The sequence below is a fragment of the Bison bison genome, unplaced genomic scaffold, assembly GCF_000754665.1.
Source record: "Bison bison bison isolate TAMUID 2011002044 unplaced genomic scaffold, Bison_UMD1.0 scf7180017864353, whole genome shotgun sequence".
NCBI lineage: Eukaryota > Metazoa > Chordata > Mammalia > Artiodactyla > Bovidae > Bison > Bison bison.
The window spans coordinates 2,643,746-2,655,074 of record NW_011494925.1 but is presented as its reverse complement, the minus strand read 5'-3'; the positions used below and the strand labels follow the sequence as shown (position 1 = coordinate 2,655,074).

Genomic DNA, 11,329 nt, shown 5'->3' with positions numbered 1-11,329 from the left:
AAGAATGCTCAAACTACCACACAATTGCACTCATCTCACACGCTAGTAAATTAATGCTCAAAATTCTCCAAGCCAGGCTTCAGCAATATGTGAACCATGAACTTCCTGATGTTCAAGCTGGTTTTAGAAAAAGCAGAGGAACCAGAGATCAAATTGTCAACATCCGCTGGATCATGGAAAAAGCATGAGAGTTCAGAAAAGCATCTATTTCTGCTTTATTGATTATACCAAAGCCTTTGCCTGTGTGGATCACAATCAACTGTGGAAAATTCTGAAAGAGATGGCAATACCAGATCACCTGATCTGCCTCTTGAGAAATTTGTATGCAGGTCAGAAAGCAACAGTTAGAACTGGACATGGGACAACAGAGTGGTTCCAAATAGGAAAAGGAGTACATCCAGGCTGTATACTGTCACCCTGCTTATTTAACTTATATGCAGAGTACATCATGAGAAATGCTGGGCTGGAAGAAACACAAGCTGGAATCAAGATTGCAGGGAGAAATATCAATAAGCTCAGATATGCAGATGACACCACCCTTATGGCAGAAAGTGAAGAGGAACTCAAAAGCCTCTTGATGAAAGTGAAAGTGGAGAGTGAAAAAGTTGGCTTAAAGCTCAACATTCAGAAAACGAAGATCATGGCATCCGGTCCCATCACTTCATGGGAAATAGTTGGGGAAACAGTGGAAACAGTGTCAGACTTTATTCTTCTGGGCTCCAAAATCACTACAGATTGTGACTGCAGCCATGAAATTAAAAGACGCTTACTCCAGTTTCATCCACCTCATTAGAACTGATTCAAATGTATTCTTTTTAATGGCTGGTGGATGAAACTGGAGCCTATTATACAGAGTGAAGTAAGCCAGAAGGAAAAACACCAATACAGTATACTAACGCATATATATGGAATTTAGAAAGATGGTAACGATAACCCTGTATACGAGACAGCAAAAGAGACACTGATGTATAGAACAGTCTTATGGACTCTGTGGGAGAGGGAGAGGGTGGGAAGATTTGGGAGAATGGCATTGAAACATGTAAAATATCATGTATGAAATGAGATGCCAGTCCAGGTTCAATGCACAATACTGGATGCTTGGGGCTGGTGCACTGGGACGACCCAGAGGGATGGTATGGGGAGGGAGGAGGGGGGAGGGTTCAGGATGGGGAACACATGTATACCTGTGGTGGATTCATTTTGATATTTGGCAAAACTAATACAATTATGTAAAGTTTAAAAATAAAATAAAATTAATTTAAAAAAATTAAAAAAAAAAAAAAAGACGCTTACTCCTTGGAAGGAAAGTTATGACCAACCTAGATAGCATATTCAAAAGCAGAGACATTACTTTGCCAACAAAGGTTCGTCTAGTCAAGGCTATGGTTTTTCCTGTGGTCATGTATGGATGTGAAAGTTGGACTGTGAAGAAGGCTGAGCATCGAGGAATTGATGCTTTTGAACTGTGGTGTTGGAGAAGACTCTTGAGAGTCCCTTGGAGTGCAAGGAGATCCAACCAGTCCATTCTAAAGGAGATCAGCCCTGGGATTTCTTTGGAAGGAATGATGCTAAAGCTGAAACTCCAGTACTTTGGCCACCTCATGCGAAGAGTTGACTCATTGGAAAAGACTCTGATGCTGGGAGGGATTGGGGGCAAGAGGAGAAGGGGACGACAGAGGATGAGATGGCTGGATGGCATCACTGACTCAATGGACATGAGTCTCAGTGAACTCTGGGAGTTGGTGATGGACAGGGAGGCCTGGCGTGCTGCGATTCTTGGGGTTGCAAAGAGTCAGACACAACTGAGCGACTGATCTGATCTCTGATGTATACATTTATAGATATAGGCATATGTAGATGTTCGTAGATCTATATATATAGTTATATAGAGGCCAGACAGCAAAGATCAAGTTGTTGGCAGATTGGTTACTTCTGAGGGACCTCTCCTTGGCATGCAGATATCTGACCTATGGCTGTGTTTTCACAAGTTCATCTACTGCCCATAGTTCTTCATTTTTGTATATGGTTGTTGTCCTTCAGAAGAATAGTAGGGAGATTACTACTCCTCTAGAAGAAGGCAATGGCACCCCAGTCCAGTACTATTGCCTGGAAAATCCCATGGACTGAGGAGCCTGGAAGGCTGCAGTCCATGGGGTCACTAAGAGTCGGGCACGACTGAGCGACTTCACTTTCACTTTTCACTTTCATGCATTGGAGAAGGAAATGGCAACCCCCTCCAGTGTTCTTGCCTGGAGAATCCCAGGGACAGGGGAGCCTAGTGGGCTGCCGTCTATGGGGTTGCACAGAGTCAGACACTTAGCTGCAGCAGCATATAGATATAGATATCACATTTTCTTTATCCATTCATCCAGCACTGGACTTTCAGGTTGTTTCTATGTCTTGGCTGTTGTGAATAATCCAGTGGTTCCTGTTGTGTCTGGCTTGGAAGTCAAACCAACTCCTTGGGTGATATCATAAAAACTCGCGCAGTTCTCTGATTTTAAGTCCAAGGCTTTCCCACCTGTTATCTCTCCCTGGTGTTTCCCTGATACACTTAGATGCACACAGCGTTTTTCTGATGCAACCGCATTCGGTTATGAAGCCTGTTGTCCAGCACTGTAAGCGTGTGCTCAGTCATGGCCAACTCTTTGCAGTCCCATGGACTGTAGACTGCCAGGTTCCTCTGTCCCGCGGATTTCCCAGGTAAGAATACTGGAGTGGGTGTCATGTTTTTCTCCAGGTGTTTTTCCTAACTCAGGGATCAAAACTCCACCTCCCACGTTGGCAAGTGGATTCTTTCCCACTGTGCCACCTGGGAAGATCTGTGTCAAATACTTCCCTTCAGTATAATTAAAATGGGGTATAAATTATTACCTTTCCTTTTTCCGCCTGAAGAAAACCCTCAAGGCAGTGGCTTAATGGCCTTGGCCTCCTTGTATTTTCCTCCTCCTATTTTGCATTACATCAAAAACAAAAACTGTTTAATGCTTTTGTTTGTTGAAGTTTTGACAACACTGTAGATTTATCATTCATTGTGCCAGAGGACAAAATTAACACAATCAAATGGTATTATAGTCACTCTGAAGTAGAAAATTCCTTTCCAGGGACAATCATAGTTTCTTTCCAAGACACTGCTTCCTCCCTCTTCTTCTGCCAGTCTCTTTCACTTGACAAACCTTTGCTTATTTTTTCCCCCTAAGTGACATTTTGATGATATGTGTGATTCATGTGATGCTAATAATAGTTTTTATATTCAGCTCATTTTAGCCTCTGTATACTTACATAAGCAGAAAATTGCTATATTTGTAGAAAAACAGTTCTACAGAATTATCTGTGAACTTAGAGAATTATGATGTCAATTTCACACTAGAAATGTCAGCGTTGGATTATTCCTGCCATCCTACCAATCATCCTCTGAGATGTCATTTCATGTTAAGAGAGGAAAATGATGTTCTTACAAACAAAACACAAGAAGAAACAAAGTAGCATCTATACCTCAAAAAAAAAAACGGTGACACCAGTCAAATGCATCAAGACTAGCTAATTACAGAAGAGGCTTGACATTTATTCTCACAGGAAAATGTATCACATCAAGAAAACTATTGTTGAAAATATTAAAATGAGGAACTCCCCTAGTAGTTCAGTGGTTAAGAATCTGCCTTGCAATGCAGGGGCCTCAGATTCAATCCCTGGAATGAGAACTAAAATCCTACATGCACGAAACAATCAAACCCATGTGCCACAACTAGAAAATCCATTTGCCGCAGTGAAAGATCCCACAAGCTGCAAGTCAGATCTGATGCAGCCAAATAAATAGATATTAAAAAAACACTAAAATGCTGTATAACGTTCTTGCTTCTCTATGTTCAATAAACGCTTCTCGATGAACTAACAGATGCCAGTTTTTATGCAAAAGTACTTTTTAAGAAATGTAAATGTATGACAATTGTAGCAAAACATCTCTGTAGTCTTGATGCTAGGAGCCAATATTTTGTGTTCATCAAGTATTCTTAGACTCTACAATGGAATATGAAATTTGAAAGAGAGAAAGAGTTAGTCACTCAGACATGTCTTATTCTTCCCAACCCCATGGACTGTAGCCTACCAGAGTCCTCTGCCCTTGGGATTTCCCAGGCAAGAATACTGGAGTGGGTTGCCATTTCAGAAGGAAATTTGAAGTGGAATTTTAACTTTCCTTTGGGATTTTATGGACTTCCCTGGTGGCTCAGATGGTAAAAGCACGTGCCTACAATGTGGAAGACCTAGGTTCGATCCCTGGGTTAGGAAGATCCCCTGGAGAAGGTAATGGCAACCCACTCCAGTACTCTTGCCTGGAAAATCCCATGGACAGAGGAGCCTGGTAGGCTACAGTCCATGGGGTCACAAAGAGTTGGACACGACTGAGTAACTTCACTTGGGCTTTTATATTTTTAAAAATAAAAATCTTAAAAAGCAGCTCCATTTTACTGTGTCACCTTTAAAAACTATATACATAAATATGATCAATATGATAATTAATTAGAAAATTATGCATATGTTCCACTATGTGTCTTACACCTATTCAAGTCATTGTGAAAAAGAAATGAAATAGGGATTTCTCTGGTGGTTCAGTGGCTAAGACTTTGCCTTCCAATGGAGGTGTGGGTTTGATCCTTGGTCAGGAAGCTAAGATCCTACACGTGTGTGTGTTAGTCAGCCAATCATGTCTGGCCCTTTGCAATCCCATGGACTCATCTGTCCATAGAATTCTCCAGGCAAGAATACTGGAGTGGGTTGTTATTCTCTTCTTCAGGGGATAAGGGGATAAGATCTTCAGGGGAAGATCCCACATGTCTCGTGGCCAAAAAACCAAAACATAAAACAGAAATAATATTGTAAAAAATTCAATAAAGACTTTAAAAATTGTCTACATCATAAATAAATAAAAGAGACAAAATGAAGGTCCTCATCTCTGCATTCAATAATTTTCCACAAATCCCAAAATTTAAAAAGTCAGTTAGTCATGTCCAACTCTTTGCAGCCCCATTGGCTGTACCCACCAGATTCCTCTGTCCATGGGATTTCCCAGGAAAAATAGTGGAGTGGGTAGCCATTCCCTCTCCCAGGGGATCTTCCTGACCCAGAGATCAAACCCAAGTCTCCTGCACTGCAGGGGGATTCTTTAGCAACCAGGGAAGCCCACACTCAAACCAAAAGAATGTTTCAAAAAATAAAAATTGAACATAAAGTATATAAGAAAATAATTTGTAAACTACTTAAAGATATATAATTATTATTTTTAATATTCATTAAAATTGTTTGATAAGCACATATGGAGGATTTGGTGCTTAATATAGACCTTGAAGAAGTGCTAAGATTTGGATGAAAGTCTGCAAAATATGTGAAAAGGTTTAGCTGATGAGAGACAAAGAATTAGTTATGTAAAACATATAAGAACCAAACAAAATTTTTTTAAATCATAAAATATCATAACACTTGTGTTGTAAACAAAACTATGATTACAAGAATTGGCTTTCTAATGTATATATGCAAAGGAAAATGAATTTTATTTTGGCTATTTAGATCCAAATGAAGGAAATTCATGTAATTCACAATCATATAATGGTTATCACTAAAACAAACTGGAAAGAATTACTTATATCCCTCTGCCTATTTAACCTTATCATAAGTATTTTCATACATAATACAACGTGGACACAAATTATTTTTATGGCGTCTGGTTTGCCTTTGTGAGAAGTCTCCTTTGCCACACTTGGGTCCTTTTGGCTTGTTGTCATGAGGTTTTGCTAGTTTACTTTTTGTTACTGCTCAGTTGTGAAGTCTTATCCAACTCTGACACTCCCTGGACTGAAGCACACCAGGCTTCCCTGTCCTTCACCATCGCCTGGAGTTTACTCAAACTCACATCCATTGAGTCAGTGATGCCATCCAACCATCTCATCCTCTGTCATCCCCTTTAAGACTAGACGTGTCTGGGGAAGAAAAATTTCAATGGTTGTATGTTTTTGATGTTCTTATACATTCACATATATCAGGGGATATGGGGAAATAGGGTCTGATGTAACTGTCAGGGACTTACTTTGACTGACATGAGATAGAATTAGCTGACTTTACCATTATTAGTTCAGCTAATTCTGTCTCATATTATCAATAAAAATTAAAAGTAAACATGAGAGAGTTACAGATGATGCAACCATTTCTAATACTGGATAAATTATTAACAACAGCAAAAGGGTATAAGGGGGAAACTTCATTGATAATAAATGTAATCAATCCTTAAAAGAGCTGTGTATTCAATGCTGAGAACTAGTACATTCGTGTGTGTTTACTGGCTGGGAAGCTGTACGTGCTGAAAATCCAAATGGGCATTTTCTGCTGAGATGAAAAGAAAGTGCAGTCCTCCGAGGGTGACTCCCCGTGAACACAGCCCCGGGAAGGCTGTGGCAGGGTGCAGAGTTGAATGGACTCTGACGGCTAACCTCAGAACTGGGAGAATCCACCGGAGAGACAGAAGACTGAGTCCTGGTCTGGGAGGGTGCCCTGCTTTCCTAGGGCTGCCAAACACAGCAACACAAACAAACACAACAGAAGTTTGTTGTCTTATGGTTCTGGAGGCCAGAAGGCCAAGATCAGGGTGTCAATAGATGTGCTTCCTTCCCCGGTTTGTAAGGGAGACTCTGTGTCATGCCTTCTCCCTGGTTTCTGGTGGCTTGCTCAGAACCATGGACTTTCCTTGGTGGGTAGATACACCACCCGGCCTTCACATTCACACGGAGGTCCCTGTGGGTCTGTGTCCAAATGACCCCTTTTTATAAGGACACTGGTCACATTGGAACAGGGACCCACCCCACTCCAGGATGACCTCATCTTAATAAATTACATCTGCAATGACCCTCTTTCCAAATAAGTCAGATTTTGAGGCTCTAGAATTTAGGACCTCACTATATGGATTTTGGGGGCTTTCCTGGTGGCTCAGGTGGTAAAGAATCCACCTGCAATGTGGGAGACTTGGGTTTGATCCCTGGATTGGGAAGATCCTCTGAAAGAGGACATGGCAACCCACTCTTGTATTCTTGCCTGGAGAATCCCATGGATGGAGGAGCCTGGTGGGCTACAGTCCATGGGGTCACAAAGAGTTGGGCACGACTGAGTGACTAAGTACTGCACAATGGATTTTGGGGGATACACTTCAATCCATAACACAGGGAAACGAGAGATGAGATCCACAGGGCTCCAGCTCTGTAGATAAGAGAACAGACTCAGGGAGAGAGTCCCCCTTTCCCTTTTCCCTGTCACTCCAAAGAGATCACAGGCACCCTGGTAAAAATCCATTTACCAGCCCAGAATCAAGTAGAGGTGGCAGTGTGTATTAGTTAATTATTGTTGCTATAACAAATTACCAAAGATTTATGGCTTGAAACAGAACAAATTATTGTTGTTTTAGTCATTGGAAAAGACCCTGATGCTGGGAAAGATTGAAGGCAAAAGGAGAAGAGGGTGGCAGGGGAAGAGATGGTTGGATGGCATCACTGAATCAACGGACATAAACTTGGGCAGTTCATGGGGCCACAAAGAATCGGACACGACTTAGCAACTGATCAACAACAATGATACTTCTGGGGGTCCATAATCTTGATATTATTACTCAATATTTTATATTTTATTTTTCTGATTTTGTGCCACTAAACATGAAATTGAAAAAAGATTTCTAAACCTTCTTTGGAAGTTTATATTTCCAAAAGGAGAACAACACTTCTAAAGCAACTCTATTTTGGGAAGTAGCACCTTTACGTAAACAAAAAAATAAATATATCAAATAAGACTTCAGTTCAGTTGCTCAGTTGTGTCCAACTCTTTGTGATACCATGGACTGCAGCACACCAGGCCTCCCTGTTGTTCATCATCAACTTTTGGAGCTTACCCAAACTCATGTCCATTGAGTTGGTGATGCCATGCAACCATCTCATCCTCTGTCATCCCCTTCTCCTCCTGCCTTCTATCTTTCTGAGCATCAAGGTCTTTTCAAATGAGTCAGTTCTTTGCATCAGGGGGCCAAAGTATTGGAGTTTCAGCCTCAGCATCAGTCCTTCCAATGAATATTCAGGACTGATCTCCTTTAGGATGGACTGGTTGGATCTCCTTGCAGTCCAAGGGACTCTCAAGAGTCTTCTCCAACACCACAGTTCAAAAGCATTGATTCTTCGCTGCTCAGCTTTCTTAATGTTAAATTAATTAGGAAATTTATATTGTGGTTCACCATGTGCCTGTTGTTTAGTCGCCAAGTCATGTCTGACTCTTTGCGACCCCATGGACTAGCCTGGCAGGCTCTTCTGTGCATGGGATTTTATAAGCAAGAATGCTGGAGTAGGTCATCATTTCTTTCTCCAGGGGATCTTCCTGACCCAGGGATTGAACCCAGGACTTGGCAGGTGGATTCTTTACCACTGAGCCACCTGGGGAAGACCCGGTCAGTGGAGTAGTAGATCTTAAAGTATAATACAGGCCTGAGTTCTGGGTATAGATTAGTAATTTGCACCTCACTGACATCTGTTTTTACCAGCTTTGTTTTCATTTATGTGTGAGGACCCAACATTATTAAAGTAAAAGATTTAAAAGCTCCAATGTAATTTACTACTTGCTCAAGAGGGATTACCTATATTTTGGATGTATTATGATGAAAATTTAAATTATTTATACTTTCATATTTTCCTAAATTAATATTAGCATATATTTCTCAAATTAAATATTTAAGATTATAGAAAAGATAATATTAGGATAAAGGTTTTCCAAAGCCATCATTTCATTGGAACCAGAGCTAAAAAAGAAAAGAGGTGACTTTTTTTTCTTGGTAATTCTGAATTATTTTGGAACTTGATTCTTATTAGTTTCATTAATATTATTATATCCTATATCATTGGATTGATTTTATTGTTCTTTTCAGCCAAGAACAACCAATGTTGTTAAGAGAGGGCAAGGGTGTGCTTTTAAACTTTGCATCTTCATGGGCAAGAGAGTGTCAGAGTCAGAATATGCTGCTGGTGATAACTAGGAAATTAGATTTTCTGTAAGGCTGTGATGAGCTCATTAAATATTTAGAAGGTCCTGCGTGAGTAGTCAGATCAAGGATATGCTGTGTTCAGCATTATGGGTTCTGGTCACCAAGTAGATGAAACCAAAGAGCAGCTCTTCGGTTTACTTCTAGTATTTTTTTCGTCCTTTTATGGTAAAAATGTTATTTATCAAATAGCAATTTCATCTTGATCATCACAGTGAGCAAAAATCCAGGGCTGGCACTTCTCTATGACGTGAACTTAATGTGTCTCTGAGAAAAGCAGTGTTGGTTCTTCTGACCACTGCAGTGCCATGAACTCAGGCGCGCTGTTAGGTCTGTGGGTGAGCAGCAGAGTGACCTTTCCCTGTCCCTATTAGGTCTGTGGGTGAGCAGCAAAGTGACCTTTCCCTGTCCCAAGGAGAGAGCTGTCACTGCAACAAGTGAGCTGCTTCTTTGTTTACTTCTTTGCTACTTCCCCCATAACAAAACCCCCTATTCCCACCTTCACCCCAGGAAAGAAATGAAAGTGGTTTAGAATATTCTACCCCCAACTATGCCACTCTGGTGTAATGATTACTCTGAGTTAAAGACAATAGAGGAAAAAGTAGACAAAGGCTAATTCTCTGCCCCACTCCCCTACCTGCATGGAAGCAGATCCTAAATTCCCTGTGTAGAGAGACCCCAGACAGCCCCCACTGTACGGGAAGGGAGATGACAATTCTCCAGGGGAACAGCTGCTGAGCAGTCTACACAAACAAGCCTTACTCCCTGCTCCTCATCTTCCATTAGTCTCCTCTGTATGTTTACCTTCCCATAGTCTGCACCCCTAAAAGCCTGAACCCCTTTATCTGCGTCTTTTACAAGCATGTTGCTCCTTTTAAGGTGCTATACAGTCCCAGGTTCTAATCACCCCTCTGAGTACCTCATCACTGGGTTTCTTCCTTATGTAAACCCAGTGCGCATGCTGATAAACTTTGATTTTGTCTTGTTAATCTGCCCTTTGTCAGCCTTATTTGCAGTACCCAGCCACGAACCTGTAGGAGGAGAGGAGAAATTTGTTTCTTTTTTCATTTCCTATGGGCTTCCCAGGTGGCTCGGTGGTAAAGAATCAGCCTGCCAAGGCAGGAGACATGGGTTTGATTCCTGGGTCGGGAAAATCCCTTGGAGAAAGAAATGACCACTCACTCCACTATTCTAGCTTGGGAAATCCCATGGACATAGAAGCCTGGTGAGCTTCAGTCCATGGGGTCGCAAAAAGTCAGACTCGACTGAGCAACTAGACAACAACGACAGCAATAAAAGTAATGGGGAAATTATGGAATATAACGAAAATATTTTCTTGCATCTATGAGTAGGAAACTGTATAAATAAGATAAATTTTGAAGTGAGACGGTGTTTCATCATCCTTATAAATAAGGCTGGGGAAACTAGCATGGTGGTGAGCCATAAAGTATCAGGACATTCTGCACTGAAGGTACAAAATTTATAGGTCCCCCAGGAATGCTTCAGACTGCTCTGTGATGGGAATTCAAAACTGTGAGAATCCAGGGCTCTTTCATTCCCTGGAGAGATTGTCTAAGAGAAATCAATGCGCTGATTCATCAGCCTGGCAGTCTCTTTCCAGGGCTGGGGATGTAGCTCAGTGGTAGAGCATATGCTTCGCATGCATGAGGCCCCAGGTTCAATCCCTGGCATCTCCATGTCCTTCAACTAATGGTGCTGATTTGTTTTTTAGTTTCATTTTTAAGACAGCATGACTTCACAGGAGGACACGTCACCAGTGTTACATATTCATATAAATTAAAGGTACCACCCTACCCTTTTCAATGAACTATGTGTATTGCTAATGATGTGATAGTATCTTCTTTCAGTATTAATAACATAGTTTTTATTAATACAAAATAAAAATATAGCCTTTCCAACAAATCTTTATTACTCTATTTGATCCATATACATTTCTGTTAACATCCACCTTCTTTTAATAAACCCATATAAATGGTCAGACAGAAACTTACCTGCTATGCTATGGGCATGACCCACTTACAGAATAAAAGTACAACAAAGATACTCGTAACAGTCCTTATTTCTACAGTATTTGCACCTGTAATGCATGCATGCTCTGTTACTCAGTCATGCCTGATTCTTTGCCACTATAATATTGTGTTAGTATTTGCAGCAAAGTTATATAAGCTAACTGTGCCAGGACTACCTCATCTTATTATTGCTTTATTATCCTAGACAATTACATGATTTAAGTGTGGTATAATTCATGGAATT

At 40.9% G+C, this 11,329-nt stretch overlaps 1 non-coding gene across 1 annotated transcript; it reads left to right on the top strand.

The window, feature by feature from the left end:
* Nucleotides 1-10,680: 10,680 nt before the first annotated feature.
* On the top strand, nucleotides 10,681-10,752 carry TRNAA-CGC. Its single transcript has one exon. It is a non-coding gene; the product is annotated as a tRNA-Ala (tRNA).
* Nucleotides 10,753-11,329: the final 577 nt, after the last annotated feature.